Genomic DNA, 25,586 nt, shown 5'->3' with positions numbered 1-25,586 from the left:
AAAAAGGTCAAATTTTATGTTGGTCTCTAGAGTGCCCCCAGAACCCAGGCAACTGTTTCTAAGCAAAGAGTCACAAGCTCCTTTGAGGTCGGTGACCTTGTTTGACCTTTTGAAGGTCATGGGGACCAAAATCGTACAAGATTGCTCTGAGTTTTGCATTTGAATAAGCGACAAAGAGTACGCTAGGCAGTATGTTCCTAAAACAAAATGTCGACCCGGGTCATCTTGGGTCAATGACCTGCTCTGACCTCAAAGAAGTCAATGGAGGACGTACCATGCGGTTCCTGATATCAATAAATTTGAAATGAGCACCAGAAACTATCTCATTCAGCAAGCCCTAGAGTGATAAGTCAGGTTGGTTTTGACCTTGGTCTGACCGTCATACCTGATCTTAGATCAACGTAATTTGCTTATTCGATATTTGTGGTGCCTAAGAAAGCATCTCAGAGACGTATGGCTTCGTCAAATTCTCCGTTATTGTATCAGATTGGACGATTCCCTAGAAATTGCCTTCGCTGAAACCATGGCCTGAATTTGACCTGCCATACGTCAGCGACCTTACAAGGTGCATATACATTTTTACGTCTCACTCTCCGCTATTCAATTATCCATAGCTATGCAAATCTTGGTGCGGCTACGCCGCGCCGTTCGGAAACCATTCTGGGAAGACCTTCGGGGGGGGGGGACAATTTGACCCCCCACCCGAGCGCGTGTTGACATGCGCGCTCGCGATTCATAGCAACAACAGCTTCGATGACCGGCTTTGCAGTCTTCATAGGCCGCACGACGTCGGCCTGTGGCCGGAACACAAAACGATGGCCAATAAGCGAACGGGGAAAAATGACGCACCTTGAGGATGATGGCCGGCGAACTAGGTAAATCGGCATGTATGTTTAAAGTAGTAAACAAGTGGACTAAACGCAACCTTAACCTGAAAAGTAGGGGGGGGGCAGTTAACACTGCTGCCCCCCAACCTTGAAGAGTGGGGGGCATGACCTCTCTGCCCCCCTCTTGTTCTTACACCCATGAGAACGGCCGTCGATTGGCTCTCAATCAAAGCTAGGCAAGTCCCCCGGACACAATTAAGAAAAGACATTTTGAGGGAGCATATTCACTTAACAGGGAAATTATGTTGTAGAGCACAGCAATGTAGAAAGCGGCTTTAGATAACCCTTGACAGACTCTTGAATGAGCATCAGTGGATATTGACAGATGTAACCCGTGATGCGTCATGTCAGATCAAAGAGGCAAAGGCTTCTGTCAGAGCCACTCATCCAGCGGTATCAACAAATAAATAAGCTGCATCAATGCGGAGAGCGGTGTTAAACACCTCTAAAACTGTAAGGAGGTGCCATTCTGGCTTAAAACATACGACCTTCGAAAGGTCAAATACGGTCTCAAAAATCAAAGTTTGACGTCGTTTGACTTAAGAGTGACATGACCTTAAATGTCAGTAAGAATGGTAGCGATGCACAGCAGAGTAACACAGTTAAGACAATACGTCCACAATGTTTGTTTTTAGTTCATTGTGTACGAAACGCAAACACTATTTGCCGCTTTTCGGAAAAAAATCCCGGACATCATTCCAGTTCAGTCGTCCAAGTTACTGGATGTCACCGTCCATGCAACCCTCACGCGGGATAAGCACGTCCACAGCTCGCTGGTCGCCAACACAGTTATGCTTACTCAGCGGTGCCCAGCGCATTACATGAACAGGACCGTACTAGCGACGGACGTGAAGTTCGTATTTGCCGGACTGGATCCCCAATTGCTAATCGGCAACTGTGCCGAGATGGTTGCACGTCTACGCCGTGCTTTCACGCCGTTATGCCGTCCCGATTTGGGTGCTGCTGTTCAGGCCCTGCTGTGCTACAGGCAGCGTCCGCCATCGCACCATGACGCCGTCTCTAGCACCCGTCCCGCGGAGTTCCTGCTGTTCAGGCCCTGCTGTGCTACAGGCAGCGTCCGCCATCGCACCATGACGCCGTCTCTAGCACCCGTCCCGCGGAGTTCCTGCTGTTCAGGGCCTGCTGTGCTACAGGCAGCGTCCGTCATGGCACCATGACGCCGTCTCTAGCACCCGTCCCGCGGAGTTCCTGCTGTTCAGGCCCTGCTGTGCTACAGGCAGCGTTCGCCATCGCACCATGACGCCGTCTCTAGCACCCGTCCCGCGGAGTTCCTGCTGTTCAGGGCCTGCTGTGCTACAGGCAGCGTCCGTCATGGCACCATGACGCCGTCTCTAGCACCCGTCCCGCGGAGTTCCTGCTGTTCAGGCCCTGCTGTGCCGCAGGCAGCGTCCGTTATGGCACCATGGCGCCGTCTCTAGCACCCGTCCCGCGGAGTTCCTGCTGTTCAGGCCCTGCTGTGCCGCAGGCAGCGTCCGTCATGGCACCATGACGCCGTCTCTAGCACCCGTCCCGCCGCGTTCCTGCTGTTCAGGGCCTGCTGTGCCGCAGGCAGCGTCCGTTATGGCACCATGGCGCCGTCTCTAGCACCCGTCCCACCGCGTTCCTTTGTCCACTTTGTCGCCATGCACTGCCCGTTCCGCCAGTATGCCGTTCTCGTTGTGCCGCCGCATTGTGCCTTATGCATCGCAGCGCCGCGCCATCTGTGTCAGTGTACTGTGTCAGCTGCACAACTGTACAGCGTTTACTGACATGGTGCCGCGGCGCCATCACGCGTCGCCTGTTGTGACGCCCCGCCGTCCTTCGACAGTGCTGCTGATGCCGCCGCCTCCGCCACCGCCGGACGAGGCGGGGTCCGCCCGGCCGCTCTGTTACGATTGGTTCCGTGACCCTTCCGACCTCTCTTACCACGCGGCTTGGTCCCGCGGCGAGGCTACGTGACCGGGCTTTGGCCTGGCGCTCTCCAAGCGGCGCCTGCGCTGCCACCTGGTGGCCTGCCGCGGCGACGCCGGCCCGGCGTCGCCAGACCGTCGTTGAGAGGGCCGCGACCGCCCCCACCGGCCTGCACCGGTCACAGCGGCGCTGCTGCAACGGATGACCTACCGCGTGTGTTGGGTGCGCGTCACCAGAGAGCCGGACCGACCGGTGCCGGCGTCGGACTGTCACGCACCGACTGCTGCTGGACAGACTCTCACGTGATAAAGCAATGTTGGTAAAATAATATGTATATTCAACTTACCTTTGTGTACACCTGAAAAGTGAAAGACTCGAAAGATACTTTAAAGCAAGGCCTGATAAGTCACACTTGCCGCGGAACAATGTTAAAGTTGGAAGCATGCAAAATGGTGGCAGTGACCAATGGTCTCCTCTAAGCTTTCAATTCATAAATCAATCTATCTTGACTTCTTTACTTCTGACGGCGCCCTTGCAAATTAAGTTTGCTTTTCGACGGACACGTGCTGTTTGGACCTTGTGACTTCATTCGAGACTATATGCGAGTTGATATGCAATTAGTTTCTGAAATCTGTTGGCGAGAGCCAAACACACAGAACAATCGAGCACAGGACACCGAGCCAATCCGCAGTCTCTGAAATCTGTTAGGCGAGAGCCACGCACACAAGGCAAATGAACACAGAGAAACGGAGCCCATCCGTGATTAATTTCTGAACTCTGTTGGGCACCAAGCCGATCCGTCATCGGTCTCTGAAATCTGTTAGACAAGAGTATTGGGCGCAGAAGGATCGATTCACGCGATCATCGATGGTTTGGGCTCATACTAAGGGGACGGCATGCACGGCTCCGCTCTGCCCACGCGCCGGTTTTGGCGCGGCACGTGCCACGCTCGGCTGACGTCCCATGCGAGACCGCTCCACAGTTTCTCAACGTAGTCGTGGCAGCAACGCAGAGCCGCAGTTTGGAACTCAAGACTCGCCGTGAAGCCTGTAGTGCGAACTTTTTCACTTCTAAACACCACCCGTACAATGGTGAATTCACCGTTGCAAACCTGCTGACGACGATCGGAACATTACGTACACTATCCAAGAAGGTCTAAGACACGCATATGAAATGCTATCGCTTTCGCTTACATATACATCAGGTCTTCTTTTACCGTTTTCAACGTTGTGTTGTCAAGAGACGAGTTTCCACTGGCATAGCGAACGACCATTGCGACTTCTGTTTAGAAGCAGGAAAAACGTCGTCTGTATCCGCTTCGCAATCAGCTCGCATCACTTACATCATCTCTTTGTGAAGTATTGAAGAGACGGTTGAATGGCTGACCATCCTGGTGTTAAGAACACCACGATGGTTTTATAAACTCTGAGTGTGAATGTATGAAGTACCGAAACAAATCACATCCCAGATCTGTCGCGGCATTATACCGTCGATTCGTGACGCCATCACGTGGCGAGTCCGTGCGGCGCGCTGTTACTGTCCGCGTTTGGATTCTGAGCTTGTTTGCCGCGAGCAGTGCGTGCCGGCGGCGTGGTGCGGTATGAGTACAGGATTTGCTAGCTGCGCCCTGAAATTAAACTTTGCTAATAGGTGGCACGTTGCCGCCTCAAGTAAGGAAAGATGGTGTTCGCCCAGACTTTTCCGCGGTTGAGAGTTTTCGGAATAGGAATGGTATGATAAGATATCCTGCTCAACACGCGCATTACCCCAGGCTGACTTGCATTATCGGGCGCGTGTTTGTGAGCGGTCTTATAACATGGTACTTTTCACCTTGCTTCGCGCTGTCCGCATATGTGTCTGTTTTTCAGGCTGAGTTGCTAACCAGCCAGAAAGCAGTTTTTACCGAGGCAGGGAACGATGCTTTACAACACATTCTTTTGAACTCCTCCAGTGAAATTTTCTTCTAAGCGTCCGACATGCTCCGTTTTACAGGAAACTTTAATCCGTCTGGCAGAGCTTCAGCGTTTGTCTGTCTTCATGAGCATACTGGTAGACACTGCTGCCAGACGGGCTGCGAACGCAACGTGTTCGCCAACTCTCCCTCTGGCTGCTAGGCGTGTTAATTTTTCGCACAGCCGTCGGAATTGTAATCCATAGCAGTTGATAACACAAATGCAACATATCAAAGAACACGATCGAATCAAAACATCGCGTTTAGATACGACTATCGTGCTCCCGTGAATCGTGACGAGAAAAGGTTCACTTTGCTGGCTTCGCAGCGACCACACACAATGAATACCAGGCTATCTGTTGTGTGGCAAAGGCAGACCAATGTCTTCCTTGTGATTCTCCCGGTTGGCTCTCCGTGTTATCGACATTTCCACACTTCAAGTCTGTCATTTGCATGATTTCGAACGACGGGGTCCACCACTCAGTTACCAGTCCTCGTCGACAACCGTCAACCAGCCTGGACGAGAAGAACGTGCCGCCCTGCATCGACGCTGATCACCCCTCCCAGACTGTTCATTCAGAACACTAAGCGGAGTCTACAAATGTCCCCAGATGTCCCTCAACACATAATTGCTCGAGTGCTATCGCAGCACACTCAAGAGTCGCCCTGGAGCTGGTCACCCTTCCCAGACTGTTCATTCAGAACACTAAGCGGGGTCTACAAATGTCCCCAGATGTCCCTCAACACATAATTGTCCGAGTGCTATCGCGGCACATTCAAGAGTCGCCCTGGAGCTGCTGAATATGTGAATGTGTGAATCCTTACTCCCGAAGCTGCCGGAAATCAGAAAAGAAGTTTTTCAGCGTGATGCAGTCATCCTCTGTTTCACTAAGACACATCTAACGACGGCACGCCAGATCGCCTTGCCAGTCTGCCCGGGTACCGTGTCTTCCGGCGCGACAGGCAAATCGGTCGAAGTGAATACGGCGAAGACGTTGCCATCTTCATTCGAGAACACCTGCATACCGGCGTGGTGTCCATCGCCCAATAGGCAGGTCCTTCGACACATGTGGAGTCGCTATGGATGAAAGTCAAAGTCGACAGGAAGAGAGCAACTATCACCGGCTGCACGTGTCGGCCTCCATTCACTTCTACGTCACAGACCAGCAGTGACTATGATCATACAGATGGGCAGCTGCAAACCGTCATTGCCGCACACTCTTCCCTCAGAACATCACCGTGGCAGGAGACCTAAACTCTGACGCTCAAATCAACCCGTCTGCGCACAGACCACTTCCAGCGCTCGAGCGGTATGGCCTATTTCATCTAGTCCAACAACCCACCTTCCACCGCGGTGACACCCACTTTGTTCTAGACGTTGTCCTACGCCGCGTGAACTACGTGGACAAAACACACCACTCACATGTGCCGTTCAAATGTGCGACTGCACCTCTCATCGCTGGCGCGTTGTCATCATCACTGCCATTTAACGCACCGGGGTCAGACCCACTTTTCGAACAGGGTGCAACTGGCGTGCCTTAAATGTGAGCACTTCATGGCTGATACACGGGCTGGGGTAAAGTTGTTAGACGTGACGAGGTGTGCGAGCGACAGCGGTAATCCTTTTCCATCGAAATTAATCGCATTTTGGACAGACACGCTCCTACAGACGAAATCTCGCATGGCATGAACAGATCCGAAGTGACGCTTCTTACACTCATAGACCTAAGCCGTTGTTTTGATGTCATGGACCACTCTACTCTCCTGACGAAGCTCCTACTGCTCCAAATTTCCACCGGATGGTTCGAGAGCTATCTGGAGGGTCTCACGCAGCGAGTGGTAGTGGAAAAAAACGCTTTCTAGTCCATCAAACATCGCTATTGGCACTTTTCAGGACTTCTACCTCGGCCCTTTTGTATATCAAATAACCAGGATTATTTTTATAGGTCTCTACGTGTGATGCTATGCCTATCAATAGCCTAATAATGCAGAATTACCTGATGAAGTGCAATAATATACAATACAATGACGTGGTGGATGACGAGTTCCGCTTGATCCATGCCAACACATTTGTTCGCATGTCCAGGGACAATAGGATTTCCGTCATATGCAATCCACGCGAAGTAAATGACACTTTGTCATGGGGAAAATGACCTTAGTAGTCGCTACGCCCTTTAATCTCAACCAAGAACAACGAGGCACATTTGATGCGAAACGGAGTGGCAGAGACTAAATATGAAAGCAGCCTGTGGGACAGCAGTACATAAACAAATAAGCAAAAACGGGAAGATATTTCACAAAATGCCGGGTGTAATATACAACCACTACAAGCATCGTGCCCAAATGCAGGCAGACCATGGTACAACGAGCACCCAGTATGACAAGACTGTGGGGAAACCGGATTCCATATACAAAACAGGAAATCTTGCTCCATGTCTCCTAGAATGGCTTTGGCTGTAGTTGCTTAGGGCGTGACGAAACTGACCACGGCCGTGCACGTGCCTACGCTATAGACTACAACCACCGGTAGTGCGCCGCCGATGGCGCCCCGTTGATGCTGAGTAGCTCGTCCGTTGTGCGCTTGCTCGAGGCTCACTTGAAAACAAAAGGATTGACAGAAATTCTCGGTGGAATTCCTGTAACATCAAAGCGGCTGTTATCGCCGAATAATGTCAAGTATCTTCACAGTCCGGCTGTAAAATCATGACGCAACTGTAGCCCGGTTGGTAGAATGCGAGCAATGGCCAATGCACGACAGGCATGTAGGTTTGTTTACCAGTAATCTTGCTTACTTGGCTTTAAGAGGTGTTTCACATTTAGAGATATTGAATCAGTCACCCCTTATGATGAAATTGGCCCACTCATAACTACTGGTATACTTTTAAGCGGAAAAAACTGCCATGGACAACACTTTTTCTCTATTTAGTAAATACGGTCCTCAATACATTTATTGCGTCATCACACAATGCACAACATTGATTGAGAGCCAACTGACGGCCGTTATATCTGGAAACCGTGCTCACGAACGCCAGGCATGAACGGCTGGACAACATTATTTTCTTGCCCTTGATCGCTGCATTTCCTGTGGAATATGATCTGAATGGCGTTATCACTGCGTTATAGATGCCTGGGTGACCTTGAAGTAGTCTGCACAAAATAATTTGCACACCTTCACGGGCGTTTAGCTCAGAGACTAATGGGGCATAGGTCTTGAGAACGGCAGGGCTGTCAACTGTACCGAATGTTTTTTTCTCTATTGACCTTAACTTAACTAAATATTCCCTCTTAACTTTCGAACTCCCAAACTATCCTGGCGAAGCTGTTTAGGGGAGTGTTCCACACATCTATGGGGCTTTGAAATGAAACAGCCATCTCGAAGATCATTCGGTGCAGTTCACAGCCCTTGACATTCTTGAAACCTGAACCCTTGTGCCTAGTGCCTGAACTGCATGCCAGATAAGATGTACAGACTATTTCGGAGCGCCTTTTTGCAATGCCATCTAGGAATCCATTGCGTTGAATTAACGTCATTCAAATCATACGATCCGATTTGCCATGCGGCGATCAAGGCCAATAAAAACATACTTATCGAGTCGTTCATATATGACATTCGTGGACACGATTTCCAGATATAAAGGCCGCTAGTTGGCTCGCCATCAATGTGCTGCGAGGTACGATAAAGTAATCAGGCAGCGACGTGTTGTCAGCATACGACTAAACAAAGAATATAGCGACGTCGAGAGCAATCTTTTCCACCTCGAAGCATACCAAGAATTATAACTGAGCTTATTTCATACTATCTAATGCACGATTCAGTATCTTCAAACTTGGATCATTCCATTTAAGAAGTAAACTTACATTTACGTACCCGGTTACGCTATTCTGAACTTATTGGATGACGAGTCTTATTCCGCATTGACTACAAATCATGCCCAACCTCTTATATTGTGTAACACAAAACGTGATTCGTGATTGGAGTTTGCAAAGTTCGCGCATCACTGTTTGAGAGCCATGTGACATCAACCATATTTTGTGATTGTGCTCACGAACACCAGATTTGAACGGCTCGACGGCAATATTTTTCTTGACCTTGAACGCCGCATGACCTATGGGATGACAGAATTTGAAGGTCGATGCTAAGGCGTCATGGGTTCGCGTCATATTGTCCAAGGTACAGCATGTCCAAAGGTACAGAATGTCCAAAGTACAGAATGCCCAAGGTACAGAATGTTCAAAGTTCATAATGCCCAAAGCACCCAATGCCCAAAATGAGAAGTAACTTCCAGCATGGTGCAGAGTGGAAGGGATCCGTATCATAATGGGAGGCGTTCATATTGCCCAAGGCACAGAATGTCCAAAGGTACAGAATGTCCGAAGTACAGAATGCCCAGGGTACAGAATGTCCAAGAGGAGAAATAACTTCCAAAATGGCGCAGAGTGGAAGGAGCCAGTTTCATAACGTCCAATGTACAAAATGCCCAAGGTACGGAATGTCCAAAGTACAAAATGTCCAATGTACGTATTGTCCAAGGCACAGAATGTCCAAGAACCAGAGCTTCCAAAATAGTTCTTGGAGAGGCCGCCAGGATGTGAATAATCGCTCTTAATGGTAGGCAGCGTTGCTCCGCCCAGCGTCGGCCGCGTGCATACGGTCGACGCCAGTGCTAACACTACAAGCTTGCGGTCGGTGGGTCGCATAGCAACGGATTCATTTCCCACGCCGGTACAGAGATGGTTTCGAATGCTGTTGATCGGCGAGGCCGCGCTCGACTTGCGGATGATCGTTGAGTACGAGACGAGTACTGTGGAGTGGGGTATTGGACACGCGCGGGGCTGCTGTGAAAGCGTCGCAGCGTTGTCCTCAGCCGGCGTGGAACTTGTTCTGTGTCTGATCGGGGGCGTGTTCGCTATCTGGTCATAGCTATATGCAACTAGAAGTTCTTGTTGCAACTGTTGTTTATTCTAAGTGATTGCTGTCGCGTTTTCACCACAACTAGCCCACAACGTCCAACGGAGAAAACCTTGCAAGAAAGAGGAAAGTATGGGTATCAATAATTTATGCTGCCTATCGGGGTAATAGCCTGTTTCTGATCAGTTATCACCGGGATCTAAGTCAAAAGTGCAACATTTTACAAAACACACTACATTACAAATCATAGAATATGATCCAGTGCATAGCCACATGTAATCGAGACGCTGCACATAATACCAGTTAGAACAATTAGCTGGTGCATCAAGAGATTGGTGGAGACTTTTCATTGCTATGGATTCCCCACATAAATGTATTGGGTCTGGCAGGGGCGGCGCCAGGAGATATAGGTTAAGGAAAGGCTTTTCCAGAGGGCTTCTTGAACAACATGGGGTCTCCTTTCCAGAGGGGTGGGTGGGGGGGGGGGGGGGGGCTTCCAGGCCTGGTCCTTTTGAAGCGGACATCGAGACATGCACCATGTGACCCCTCATTTAACTGGACCATGCATTAATATTCATGTAAATCAATGTCGACACGAAAAAACCAGAATAGGGGAGTGCGTAGATGTTAAACTGTGTTAAAGTCTAGTTTCAGTGTGTAAACGTGACACCAGTCAAGACGTGAACTAGAAACCCTGAATGGGGGGCCAAACGCATAAAAAATACATCCAAGTTGTCAAAACATGACTGTTGTCTTCTACAGCTGTCCACTCACTCCCCCGAGCTGGTAACTTATAAAGCAACGAAGCAGTTACGCCGCTGACGAAGCAGCAACGGTGAGCTTGTCTCCCTAGCTGGGAAAGATGAGGGTCAGGAAAACTACATTCTGAAGGCTTAATGCCCGGAAGATCTACACATGGAATACCCACACTCGGATTGCCCACACTCAGGAGACTTCGAAAGAACCTTCTACTCCTTCAGATGAGACACTAAAAGGAAATGGGGCAAATAACGAATGTGGAGCGCTGAGGGCGAATAACGGGGGGACTCAATCCTACCCACACCGTCACATGTGGGTTGGGCATCACGCGCTAACTGATTGAGCTACGGCGGCGTTTCTGCTACTTTCTACCCACCAGTCCAATAGGAGGCACCGATTAACAAGCCATGAGATCCCGCCAGGTTGAGAGGTGCTGTGCTTAGTTTCATATAACTAGGAAGTTAGTTCGTAAAGTGGGCGAAATCTGAGGACAACTTCGATTTTTTAGATATGCTCGCCCTGCAAGGGAAGTCGGTGACACTGCCTCTGTTCATCGCATGAGACAAACCCAGAAATGCATTGCTCGTGAAAAAAAACAGGCAACGCTTACACGTGTGGCAAACGATAATGTTTACAGCAGTACTGCAACATACACACACACACACACACACACACACACACACACACACACACACACACACACACACACACACACACACACACACACACACACACACACACACACACACACAGGCGCGCGCGCGCGCACGCACGCACGCACGCACGCACGCGCAATTTTTTCTCACAATTGTGAAATCTCTGCCAAAAACACGGGTACGTCAGTACCCCGAGAGACACGTGGCTATGCAAAGATTCCACGCCAATATTTCCAAAATATTATGATAATTCAACAGTTCCAGGAAGTGCACATGGTCACCTGTGAATACGTTAACGCAAAACGCGCAACTCACAGGACCTGTGAATGATCGACTTGTTGCAAATCTGTGCAAATCCTAACAAGAAAAAAGTATTAAAATAATCAAGCATGCAAGCTTTCATATCCTGCTCTTAAGCACACAACACTACTGTAAGGCTTACACGAAGCATCGATGGCTAGACCAGAAGGTTTCGATGGACTGTATCACAGATGAGAAAGCAATTCGCTACAGGAAATCTGTGTCCAAATCAATCAGCAGACAACTATTGCTGAACGTACCTTAGCGCGCATGTTCAAGACCATATTACGTAGTTTTCTTATAAGAAATCAGCTGTGAAAGGATCTTGAGCATATTAAGACGAACATGGGTTAGCCATGTTAGTACAAACTAGGAACCCCATTTCACCTTCAATCTACGGTCAGGGAGAACTCAATATCTCTGAAGAACACAGCACAACACGGAAATGGAGTCTATGTGACAATTATTGGACTTTCTGCGGTGATCAGGGATGTTGTTGCATCAATGAGAGTTCCTGTGCTGATCCTGGGCTACCTGAGCGGGGCAGAAGGCCGCCCGCGTCAGGGATGGGAACAACGTGATATGATCCTTCCAATGATCTCCGGATCGACCAGGAATCCCGCCCCGTGTCGCCAGAAGGATAGCCAGAAGACACTTTGCGATGGGACGGAATGGCCCTTCAGCTATTGACCGGAAACGGTAATGTACCCCTGATGTTCCATTCAAGAGGCCCCTAACCCGGAATGAAATAAGGAGTGGCAGTATTGTTGAGTAGAGTGGGGTCTCATTATTGTTGAATAGGATAGGTCGAAATAAGCTTAAAACACGAGCAGGTTCATGCCATGTTTGCATGAGAACGTTTATTTTTCAGAATGTACTAGTGAAGCAAATAACATCAAAGGGCTTGAGCATACCCGCCCGCAACCTCAAGAGCAAGGACAAGGATGGTCTGGGTTGCAGCTTTCGTAAAACCGAAAAGTTTCGGCCACTGCAAGTACCACTAAATGGCGGGCGCCGTGTTAATCTGTCTTCTGGATAGATAAAGTCCTGCAAAAACACGAAAAATAGACATTTTACCTTCACTCTTCCAGTTCAATCACCAGATTCCGGTTCCACTTCACAGTGGTTTAACGGCCAATCCGTTCATTTCATCAGTCAAAAAAATTGAACACGTGAAATATGCGCTCCGACTGTCTTCTTAATTTAAGATCTGATGTCATGGGGCGCTCAAGAATACTTTTTCAGTAGCGTCATCATTTTCGTCCACCCGTTGGCCACAGCCTAGGATCAGCTGCTAGGCCGACGCTGCGCAGCACACGGAGACTGCAACGCCTGTGGTCGAGGCTTGTGTTTCTAAGATTTTAGAGTGCGCATGCTCAAAATTACGTCACATAACTTGTATTAATAGTAGATGGCAGTTTTTAGAGGTAATCATTTCAGAAACGTCATCATTTTCGTCCACCAGTGGGCCACAGCTAAAAGTTAGCTACTGGGCTAACGTTCCGCAAATCATGGAGACTACAACGCCTAGTACCGAGGTTTTGGTTGCTAAGATTTGCGAGCGCGCATGTTAATACAGCAGGTTACATAAATTGTATCACTAACAGATTCTTACTGAGTGGTGGACATTTCCAGACAAGCATGGCTTGGCCATGTTAATGCACGTTGTTGACCACTCGATCTGCAATCAAATTTTCATCTTCAAATTTTGATCAAACACATCGATCTCCAATCTGCCTGTCTACTTGTTGATCTGCAATCTACTCGCAATGTCCTCAAAGTCTGTAGAGCCCAGGTGCAAATTATGACAAAGCTCCTGAATTATATCGGCTTAGATAAAGTCAGCTAAACCATTGTAGATCAGGAGCGCCGGTGATTTATTCCATGCAGCTGTTCAAGCCTGATTTCTGCAGTTTATTGACCTTAAAATACAAACATAAGTGAGCTCACGGTAGCTCCTGGTTTCTGTTCGGGTTACAAAATAAAAATAAGAATACGACTTAAGAAAACCGTGTCCCTTATTAACCAGAAACCTACATCCGGCGATTTTTTCTGGGGGGGGGGGGATCACCATAAGATGGGCTTTTGTCAACCCTGTGTTCTTCCTTGGCAAAGCTCTGGCTACGCCCCTGCCTACGCACAAATGTTGTGTACGTTTCATGATGGACAATGAAGTGTCAGTTGGGCCAATCCATAACTAAGGCAGACAGCTCCCCGGAGGCTATTTTTCTGCGACGGTGTGGTATAAGGGAAGATACTTCGGAAACAATACTGTTGCAGGTGTCCAACACATGTTTCATACACCACGCAGTAGTAATGGTGATCCAAAAGTATGCAACAAAGCAGCCATACGATCAGCTCGCAGTCAGTCATGCGGGAGACATCCGGGCCAGGGCAGTGACCACCAACGGCGGACAGGAGCAGGGCCCAGATAAGGAACATATGACAGATGGGCCTTATTACGTGGCTTGATTCTTAAAAGCACTGTGAGCCATTGATCCATTTTCAAAATTCTCCCCAGCCTATGTCCAGGCCGTATTTTGGCATTTACACTGCGGAGGCAGATGCCTCCTCAATGACCCAAAGTCCCTACCCGCTCGTTCAAGTTCTCTTTCCTAGGAGGGACAATGCTACAATGGACGAATAACCCTGGGAAGCTGGATAGCCTTATTTGCCAAATGACAGATGAGTGGAATAGGCAAGACTGTGCGCCAGCGAGAAACAGCTCTAGATACATATCTAGCATAGCGGCCATGATATTTGAATAAAAAGCGATAACAAGCCTTCATCCATACCCCTTTCCCGCCGGTCATCGGGCTCCCTTTCCAGAAAAAGCACCTGGAGTACACCTTGAGCTTGGCCCCCCACCTTTTGAAACGTTCCTACACCTTTGATTGATGCATATATGACAAGTTTGATGAAGTTTTATGACAGTCCTTCTTCTATCGATTTCGGTAAAGAAGCCTGACGTGAGCTTGTTCCATGAACCAAAACGCGCAAGCGTCATCGGCGTGTCGCATGTGCGATCATGGTCTTATATGGCATATAACTGGGCGAAGAGATGAATACAGACATAGCATAAATGATAAAGTCTAGCAAGATGACAGTTCAGATACTATCACTACACGCGAAAACACTAAACGTGACACAGAATGCAATTTTTTTAGGAGTTCTCCGTTTATAGAATGGTGTCGGTATAGTGAGCATTATGGACGAAAACTTGATAGCATATCATTCTTCGGTATTACACCAACTGAGTGCTTCCTGACTGTTTCCAAAAATCATCTCACAAATTCGACAATAGCCTGGTGCTCTTCGCAAACTCAGTGCACAACTTGAACGTATAGATAGAGGTAATAGCCGTGTACCACCCCTAGCTCTAGCATTTGTTTTCATTCATCTGTCTTTCAAATGAGGCTTAAATCAAGGTTGTACATCAGACATATTGACGAAATTTGCTACATCAGGGCCCAGGAGACTGACTGGTTAGATTTCTTCGCTAAAATTAGAATCGCTACTCCAACATGTCTGTCATACAGGCGCAGAGCGCTCAATAAAGTTGATGGCTTCCTCGACACCTTATTTGTAGCATCGCTAGGTGGGACCTAAACCACAGCAATACGTTTCAAGCCCATGGTGCCCCGATTATACTACACTTCGCGTCGGCACACCCATGACTAAACAACAAGCAGCCATGAAATTTCAAATATGGAGAGCGATGCGCGTTTCTTCTGGCCTTCAGTCGTGTGAGCATAATGTGTTTGAAATTGAATGAACAGGGAAGTGCTCCTCGTTTTTCATGACAATGTATGCCCACAAAAACGATTGTCCTGTGCCGCTTGTATTGCGCCTCCTCAATGCTATTCCTCTTCGCGTCCAAAAAGAAGCCGTGAAAAGGTGAAACAAGGCATTCTGCTTATGTGGAACACGTCGTTATAGATGACGTAATGTAAGAACAGGTATATACCGCGCTACCACTGCACAGTGGAGTAACTGCAACCAGGGGCGGGTCCAGTATTTCGCGAAGGATGGGGGGGGGGGGGGGTTATGCAACGTTGTGGTGCCCCCTAGAGTTTGGGTCCCCTCCAAAAGAAATCATGCCATTCAATTTTAAGATAAAAAGGATGTGCACATTACATCATTGGCTTTTTAGCCAAAGTAGCGCTAGCTTTTAGCCTTAATATTTTAGTTCTTTTTAGCCCTCGTTTTCCAAGGGCTGCGCAGTATGACATAGATTTTAATACTTGTCATTTGTTATATGCGTATATGTACATGTATATACCCCCCATATATATATATATATATATATATATATATATATATATATCCATCAATATATGTATGTATGTAGTAGTAAATACGGGAACCCACGCAAACAATATGAACGACTTTAGGGTAGCATGATTAGCAGTCCTCACACTAACTTCATTCTAGTTGACGGCTCCAGGAAACCCTAATGTTCCGTTGGGGGTCAAAGCTCGTCATGTATGAGCCAAAGGATTGAAAATGAAATGAAAAATGGGGTAAGACATCAAATGTCCAGCAACATTAGTACAGGGACAGTTCAGGTGCGATAATCGAGGCGTACGATTTCAGACCGGTTCATTGGACAACTCAGTGGCGCACGTACACAGAAGGTGTGCACATGGTTACGAGGAAAACATCACAGGTAAACACGTTAAGTATACCTAATGTCGAATTAAGTAACTGCTTCCCGTGCGTGGTTGGTGGCTTCCCGTGCGTGGTTTTATAATTTCACTTCATGTTCCGCCTGCTTTCAATGCTTTTTAGCAGCCCAAAATGCAAGCAAACCTTACCGGACTCAACTTTGACAATTAGTGACTAATGCTCGGTGCGGTGCGTCCAGCCGACTCCACGGCGTCGTGGAGCGGACATGGATTTGTTACTAAGCAAGTAATTCGGCCCACCGGCCTCACGCGCGTGGTCTTCGCAATGGTGTCGGCTGTGTGCGCGTGGCCGGCGCTGGGCGGGGCAACGCTGCCTGCCAATAAGGGCGATTATGCACACCCTGGTGGCCGCTGTAGGAGCTAGTTTGAAAGCTTTGGTGTTTGAACATTCTGTACCCTGGACAATACGCACATTGGACTTTCTGTACTTTGGACATTCTGTACTTTGGACATTCTGGACATTGGGCATTTTGATACGGACCGCTTTCGCTCTGCACCAAGTTGGAAGTTGCTTCTCATTTTGGGCCTTGTTTGCTTTGGGCATTATGAATTTTGGACATTCTGTGCCTTGGGCATTCTGTACTTTGGACATTCTGTACCTTTTGACAATATGATGCGGACCAACATCTTCGCGGGAGCCAGAAACAAGAGGGTTTTATGTCTCAAGAATGGCAGAGCTGCAGCTGCGGAGCTGCAGCGAATGATCTTCTAAATGGCTATTTTTGTTGGAAACTTTATGCAGATATCGACCAATGCCTATAAGTTTTTTTTTTGGCAAGACGGCTAGGCTGCATGAACAAATGAGGCACGGCTAGCATTGAATGACGAATGGTATGAAGAAATGAGACGAACATCATCAACCTCGCGTGATTATTAAAACATGGGGAATATTTTTGATCGAAAAAGTTACCTGCACAGGCCGAGGAATGTTGCACAATTGATACACGGTAAAAAACGCAATGCAGAGGCCTAGAAGCATTTATGAAATTGCACAAAATTTTGCCTTCCCTCCGCATGCTCGCTACAGACCCAAGGGAAACGAGTCTTTTTTACTAACCCGATGGAAATATGGAATACGGTCGGCATTTGCCGTTTATTTCCTGTTGGCCTTCGACACACCGCCACGGGCCTACCACTCCTGGTCGTGGTAGGTCTGCAGGGATACCTGAAGCATAAGCACGGTCCAGTCAGGTATATGACGATGTTGCCAGGTCACTCATAATTCAGCTATCGCCTTCCGACGGTGGGGCCCGGTTCTCTGCCCCGTCTGAAGTATGTTCGAGTGGACGACGGTAGCCATACGGTTCGGGCCGACCCCGGTCTTGCTTGTGCTAACGTGACACAACATTTTAGACACGGCACAATATTGCCACACGCTGGTTGGTGGTCGACTTCTTTGAAAGTCGCAAACCCTAGCATGATGCACCTTAACGAGAGTATACTGGCGTTGCTAACCTTGCGGTATGTCAAAAGCTCGGCAGACACCGTCCATTTTGGTCAAACCGGGAGGGCACCACCAATTAAACACTATGGTCACCTGCCACGAATCGCCATCAACAGAACGCATGGGCGGCGAGGGTGGCGGCGCGCGTGCCCCGTTGCCGGCACACAGACAGAGCAGCACGACCACAGCCACACGCGACACCGCCATGTCGACGGGCGTCGGCGCACTGACGTTGTCCGGACGCTGACCTGCCATTTGCCGCCCGCCATGAGAGTCTGGTGCAGCGCCGAAACCAGCCCCTATAAACATCCGTGCGAGCACGGCCTGAGGAACGCATTGATGATACACTGATTGCAACCAGGGGGGGGGGGGGGGAGGGGGAGGTGATGGCGAGCAGATGCCTATGTGGGCCCCACTACTGGAGCGGGGGGGGGGGGGGGCGTAGTATAGCTGTAGTCAGCTGCTGTGGAGTGTATGTCACTGTATCCTGAAATGTTTTAAGGAAATCATACTTAAAACAAACAGCATGTTCAGCTTAGGGCTCAGAGTGGCCCAAAAGCTATTCTGAAGAAAAACTTGAGAGGGCATCTGAGCCCCTCTTTCAGTGAGAGGGTAGTTTCACGGCGTTGGATCGTCACCTGATATCTAGGGGTTGCATTTGCTCAGACCACACACTCAGATCAACGCATTCATAAGTTCTAATTGCCAAGATCACCAATCCTTGACCATAATGCAGGCGGGATTCTCGTCATCCTTGATCTGGACGAGGGTGTGATGGGGCCCCTCCTCCCTAAAATCTATGAAACCGGTTGACTAAATTTGAGTAACAGAACGGAGATATGGGCTGCTAAAAACGAAATCTATATGATTTCCGACAGATGGACAACAGAGGAAAAGTTCCCCAAATTTGATTACGTCTAGGTGAACGTTGGAGACACGTTCGTCCAAGAAAGTTCCAAACAACCATTTTAAGCTGCACGCACCCTAAGAAGCTTGAAAGTTCTCAAGGGAATCTGCGAAACTCGCATGGGGTATGGAATAACTTAATAGCACTTGCCACAGAAATGACAATAACCACGGGTGCATTCAAAGACAAGCACAGGAGTACCTATCCCTGGCAACTTTCGTTTCCTATTTTCTACATACGTTGTGTATTGGCTCACATTTGATATACGCGCACACGGTCCGTGATAGATGCTGATGCACATTACACACCTTCTTTATATTCGCGATCACACATTGCTTGCACAAATGGGCAGCGAGAAATCAGCACCCGTACGATATAATTACGTGCGTGCTACGTAATCCAGACGCTACAACAGCGCCCATACACAATCATTTCATATGTCCCCTCCCCCTCTGCTGTCCTACTCCTAACCTATCGATATTTTTCCTTTTTTTGCAAATATCCGTCAGGGATCATGCTAGGCGCCACTTTCGTCAAAACACAGTGTTGACGTGGTTCATTGCAGGTCAGTGACCTATTTAGCCTTTGAAAAGTCCATGGAATGGGCATGTTGCGGTCCCCGCCATTGATACATCCGAAATGAGCACCAGAAGCTATCTCATAATGCATGCACCCCAGTTAAAGGCACATTTATTCTTACCTAGATTTGACCTTCATGCCTAGCCTAAGATCCATACAATTTGTCGTAATCGTAAGTACATTTCCCCCATTGTCTAAAAAGTCATCCCATAAATTTGTGGCTTCGTATGACACTCTGTTGTCACATCAGATAAAACGATTTCCGAGAAATGATCATTGCTTCGAGCCACGGCCCAACTTTGGCGTTGATAGGCCAGCGACCTTACAGGGTGCATGTAATTTCTTCTACCGAAATATTCGCTATTTAATTGCCCACAGCTGAGCAAAGTTTAGTGCAGCTGCACCGTGCCTTTCTCAGATCATTCTGGAAAAAACTTGGGGGTCATCTACCCCCTCACCCAAGCAGATGTTAAGAAATACGCCTCCAACCGTGTATTTTGCTCTAACTGGAATTAACTAAGCAGAGTGCTATTTTGTCATGCGATGTTTGCAATCAACCACATTCTTGCCCTTTAAAGTGGTTTTATAAATACTGGTTTCCGAATTAGGTCGATGAAATGTAATGTACTTCTAAATTCAATTGGTTTATTATCTATGAAACTATCTCAGAGATGTATGACTTCGTCTAACACTAGGTCGCCGTGCCAGAATGAACGGTTCCGTAGAAATGCCTCCGCTACTAGCCATGGTCTGACCTTGACCTGCCATATGTCACTGACATCACAGGGTACCTAGGAATGTGTTTATACTAAAAAAAATATACTTGAAAAAATAAATTGCCTGCAGCTATGGAAATTCTAGCGTGGCTACGCCGGGCCGTTCGGAAATCATTCCGGAAAAAACCTGGGGAGAGGCAAATTGATCTCCATCTGAGCGCTTAACACAATCGTTTCTTACTCGCCTTATCTTACTTGTAATAACTAGCGCTGAAGTGATTCAAAGCCATTGTGCATCCTTCCTATTCAAGCCAGCCCCAAACCCGCACGAATCTGATCCACGTCAGGCGCATCGGTCACCGACTTCAACTACCTGACAACGTGTCTTTAGTGACTTTCGAGGGCTTACGTCGCCACAGAAATCTCGTAATATGGTTCTATGTCTTTTCCAGTGAGGACGAAAGATTTATGCAGCATGTCGCCACATGCACCATTTGTGATATCAAAAGAGTCATTCTTCCATACACCATCATTCTTCCTTTGGTTGTGAGGTGTCTTTGGTTACATGCATTAAATACGCCCCCAATGGACCGAACGACTGTTGCTATATTTTATTGACCGCTTGGTTCTATTGCACTAAGCCAAATGCCGAATATTTTAGTTTGCTTGCTACCTTAACTCGGTCGATTGATTTTAACAATTTTTTTAGCCGAACTGGCCATAATACTTATTCTTACTCAAGGTCAACTCAAGTCCCGACGCGGTCTCAGATATCAACGACATATCTAATACCTCTTCGACCCATGTCTGGTATATTAGCCATACAAAATGTCATACATCTGCACACGTGCCGATCTTTACTTGCATATCGCTTACCTCAGTTCCGTGAATATCTGAATTCTTATCTTGCTGCTAAAGTTTCTGTTACTAACATAAACCACATCCCCTTTCATGGAGATCCCTGAAAAGTGTCCGCGGAGCAAGGAATCCAATTTGATGTGTGTCCATTGTTTATGACAGCTCATTGTGCGCCACTACATAATGGTTTAACGCAGGACTTCAAGTTTCCTCCGAAACTAGGCTCTTTCATTTGGAACATGATAGCTCATGTTCAATGAAGGACAAATGTACTTTTGTATTCTGTGGGTAACAGCAATCTACCTAAATAATATATTCTGCATTACTTAATTACGTCTGATATCAACCTTATGTTTTCATGCAGATGCTTTGCCTGGCTCATTTTCGGGGCTCACTGCATTGGCCGGTCACGCTCGCAGGCGTCCAGGAGCCGCCACGGTCACCTCGGGGACGTCCCGGGGCCGTCCAGAGCCTCCCACGCGGGCTACAAGGGAGTGGTCGGTGCACCAGACGGCGCCGGCCGCGAAGGCAGGCGCAAGGCTCGACAGCGCTGGACTGATATACAGCCCACTTCTCCCGGTCTGGTGTCTGCTTCCAGCGCTCCGTGCCTCGTGACGCCCTTCTGCTTGCTTCAGTTATCGATGCAATGCTTGCTTCAATATACTCAAATGTCGAACATCTCCTTTAAGCCGGGTATCGACGCGGAGCTTGGAGTCCGCTCCCGGAGGTGGGGTACCGGAGGTAGGGAAGCGTTCACTCATGAGCGTGATATACACATCTCTCCTGAAGACGGTGACAAGTGCAACGTCACTAATCTATTTTTGATCTAATTTATGATCCATAACATTAGATCCATAAAATAGAGCCTAAGATGGCTAATGATGGCTTAAGGTTGCTTATGGCTCTAGAAAATAGAGCCATAAAATAGAGCCTAAGATCCATACAATTTGTCGTAATCGTAAGTACATTTCCCCCATTGTCTAAAAAGTCATCCCATAAATTTGTGGCTTCGTATGACACTCTGTTGTCACATCAGATTAAACGATTTCCGAGAAATGATCATTGCTTCGAGCCACGGCCTGAATTTGGCGTTGATAGGCCAGCGTTCCTACAAGGTGCATGTAATCTCTTCTACCGAAATATTCGCTATTTAATTGCCCACAGCTGAGCAAAGTTTAGTGCAGCTGCACCGTGCCTGTCTCAGATCATTCTGGAAAAAACTTGGGGTCATCTGTCCCCACACCCAAGCAGATGTTAAGAGATACGCCTCCAACCGTGTACTTTGCTCTAACTGGAATTAACTAAGCAAAGGGCTATTTTGTCATGCGATGTTTGCAATCAACCACATTCTTGCCCTTTAAAAGTGGTTTTCTAAATACTGGTTTCCAAATTAGGTCGATGAAACTTGATATACTTCTAAATTCAACTGGTTTATTATCTATGAAACTATCTCAGAGATGTATGACTTCGTCTAACACTAGGTCGCCGTGCCAGAATGAACGGTTCCGAAGAAATGGCCTCCAGCTACTAGCCATGGTCTGACCTTGACCTGCCATATGTCATTGTCATCACAGGGCACCTAGAATATGTTTATACTTTTTAAAAAAATTGATACTAAAAAATTAATTGCCTGCAGCTATGCAAATTCTGGCGTGGCTACGCCGGGCCGTTCGGAAATCATTCCGGAAAAAACTGAGGAGGGGCAAATTGATCTCCACCCAAGCGCTTAACACAATCGTTTCTTTCTCGCCTTATCTTAATTGTAATAACTAGCGCTGAAGTGATTCAAAGCCATTGTGCATCCTTCCTATTCAAGCCAGCCTCAAACCCGCACGAATCTGATCCACGTCAGGCGCATCGGTCACCGACTTCAACTACCTGACAGCAGTGTCTTTAGTGACTTTCGAGGGCTTACGTCGCCACAGAAATCTCGTAATATGGTTCTTTGCCTTTTCCAGTGAGGACGAAAGATTTATGCAGGCATGTCGCCACATGCACCATTTGTGATATCAAAAGGGTCATTCTTCCATACACCATCATTCTTACTTTGGTTGTGAGGTGTCTTTGGTTACATGCATTAAATACGCCCCCAATGGACCGAGCGACTGTTGCTATATTTTATTGACCGCTTGGTTCTATTGCACTAAGCCAAATGCCTAATATTTTAGTTTGATTGCTACCTTGACTCGGTCGATTGATTTTAACATTTTTTTTAGCCAAGCTGGCCATAATACTTATTCTTACTCAAGGTCAACTCAAGTCCCGACGCGGTCTCAGATATCAACGACATATCTAATACCTCTTCGACGCATGTCTGGTATATTAGCCAAACAAAATGTCATACCATCTGCACACCGGCTGATCTTTACTTGCACATCGCTTACCTCAATTCCGTGAATATCTGAATTCTTATCTTGCTGCTAAAGTTTCTGTTACTAACATAAACCACATCCCCTTTCATGGAGATCCCTGAAAAGTGTCCGCGGAGCAAGGAATCCAATTTGATGTGTGTCCATTGTTTATGACAGCTCATTGTGCGCCACTATACAATAGTTTAACGCAGGACCTCAAGATTCCTCCGAAACTGAGCTCTTTCATTCGGAACATGATAGCTCATGTTCAATGAAGACAAATGTACTTTTGTATTCTGTGGGTAACAGCAATCTACCTAAATAATATATTCCGCATTAATAATTACGTCTGATATCAACCTTATGTTTTCATGCAGATGCTTTGCCTGGCTCATTTTCGGGGCTCACTGCATTGGCCGGTCACGCTCGCAGGCGTCCAGGAGCCGCCACGGTCACCTCGGGGACGTCCCGGGGCCGTCCAGAGCCTCCCACGCGGGCTACAAGGGAGTGGTCGGTGCACCAGACGGCGCCGGCCGCGAAGGCAGGCGCAAGGCTCGACAGCGCTGGACTGATATACAGCCCACTTCTCCCGGTCTGGTGTCTGCTTCCAGCGCTCCGTGCCTCGTGACGCCCTTCTGCTTGCTTCAGTTATCGATGCAATGCTTGCTTCAATATACTCAAATGTCGAACATCTCCTTTAAGCTGGGTATCGACGCGGAGCTTGGAGTCCGCTCCCGGAGGTGGGGTACCGGAGGTAGGGAAGCGTTCACTCATGAGCGTGATATACACATCACTCCTGAAGAAGGTGACAAGTGCAGCGTCACTAATCGACAGCTTAACGACAATACTGACAACACTGAGCGGGGGCTGTCTGCGTCAAACATCCTGCCATTAGTGAACAATCCCTGTCCCGCGGCGGACTCCGCAATGCAAAGACGCTGTGATTGAGAAAGAGAGAGAGAGAGAGAGAGAGAGAGAGAGAGAGAGAGAGAGAGAGAGAGAGAGAGAGAGAGAGAGAGAGAGAGAGAGAGAGAGAGGGAGAGAGAGAGAGAGAGAGAGAGAGAGAGAGAGAGAGAGAGAGAGAGAGAGAGAGAGAGAGAGAGAGAGAGAGAGAGAGAGAGAGAGAGAGAGAGAGAGAGAGAGAGAGAGAGAGAGAGAGAGAGAGAGAGAGAGAGAGAGAGAGCATTTAAAAAGTTGAACAAACATCCAGCCACACGGAACTTGCTGGCATAGCGTGCAAAGAACACTGCTGAGCGGGTTATTCTGAATGCACAACAAATTACCTCTAGGGAATATGCATCCAAAAATACATATTTTTCATGAAAGCAGATTTGGCCGAGATTTCAGAGCATCACAGGAAAAATTTCGTTCTTGTCTCTTCCAACATTGATCATGAGTGGCGCCGATGGTACGGACTTTATCAACGTGGCGAGTGGAAGTGCGAAATCTCATTCAGAACAATGCTGATGTGAGGCATGCAATCCACAGTATCTGTATTTATATGTTACATATTGCAGCGCCTTATATGTACATATGTGACACTGCTGCCTGCCTTATCGCACTTTATACAGCATCGCGCTGTATGAAGCCAACACCAGTGCTTAACGTCGAAAGCGAATACGAGATTCGAGCAGGCAAATAATCCTCGTAACCTCAATGCGTGAAATCTAATTGAAGCAGCTTGCTCGGAGTCTTAATCCATTACAAAGCATGGTCAATGTGAATGGCTCATTATGAGGCATTGAACACTCCTGAGTGCTGTTGAGCGCTATTGATTATGATTATGCTGTTAATTTTAATTGTTGATGCCATGACGTAGCTTAGTTGAAATATTGTGGCACGATGCTGTTTTCAGAAAACGATTTTTGCACACCGCCAGCGAGCAACGCAAATAATCGTAGCTTAACAAGGCACCACTGTTTTACGCAAGGGCTGTGCCCAATATCCAAGAAAAAAAGACTGAAATAGTTTATGTAATTTTCTCGAATGACTTGAGTCAAAAACTCAGCAACTTCATCCATTAACCTGCGTCGGGCCTGGGTCTCAGACAACCGCACCCGGCTGGGCAGAGTTGACATTCCCTGGGATCACCAATGCTTACCCAGATTCACGTCTTTACGAACTTTGGGTGCCAGGATCTTACACCAATTTTTAATCCTACTGTTGGTGTCGTACGCTATAAACCAAGATACTGTTGTGAAGGTCTCGTCAAATCATGAAGAATACACATCAATTTTTTACCTTAGGTCAAATATGAGGTCACTTGTGGTCACGAGAGGAAAAAGTTCGTCATTCTGATAAATGCAGTTAAAACACGTTAAGTTCACAAACGCGCAAACAGCACGCTAACTCGTCAAAACGGATGTCGAGGGTACACAAGTAAGCGTTAAGACCGTGGGGAGCCCAATCCCACCATTTTGTACACACACAAAGGTGAGATCAGGTCAGGCCATCCTTCAACATTACCATAAATAAAATGTATCTTTATTTATCCTGTGTTTCCGGCTAAGTTTATTTCATAGGTGCAGCTGGAGGGAAAAGGTACCCCGGAGACAAAAATACCATCTTACGGTGACTTAGGGGTTAGCTGAGATTAACTTAGGTCCAATTCAACAACTACTCAACAGCAAAGTTTAAAGTGCCATCCCGGTCTAAGTAATCAGTACAATA

At 47.6% G+C, this 25,586-nt stretch overlaps 1 long non-coding RNA gene across 1 annotated transcript; it reads right to left on the bottom strand.

Annotated features, from left to right (window-relative positions):
- Positions 1 to 6,752: 6,752 nt before the first annotated feature.
- On the bottom strand, positions 6,753 to 17,706 carry LOC119099515 (uncharacterized). Its single transcript, XR_005094390.1, has 3 exons — positions 17,517 to 17,706; positions 17,119 to 17,226; positions 6,753 to 7,385 (listed from the first exon to the last, which is right to left on the bottom strand). It is a non-coding gene; the product is annotated as an uncharacterized LOC119099515 (long non-coding RNA).
- Positions 17,707 to 25,586: the final 7,880 nt, after the last annotated feature.

The sequence above is a fragment of the Pollicipes pollicipes genome, unplaced genomic scaffold (assembly GCF_011947565.3).
Source record: "Pollicipes pollicipes isolate AB1234 unplaced genomic scaffold, Ppol_2.1 Scaffold_4740;HRSCAF=5597_pilon_pilon_pilon, whole genome shotgun sequence".
Classification (NCBI taxonomy): domain Eukaryota; kingdom Metazoa; phylum Arthropoda; class Thecostraca; order Pollicipedomorpha; family Pollicipedidae; genus Pollicipes; species Pollicipes pollicipes.
The sequence above is the reverse complement of the archived record's forward strand: the minus strand, read 5'-3'. Positions and strand labels throughout refer to the sequence as shown.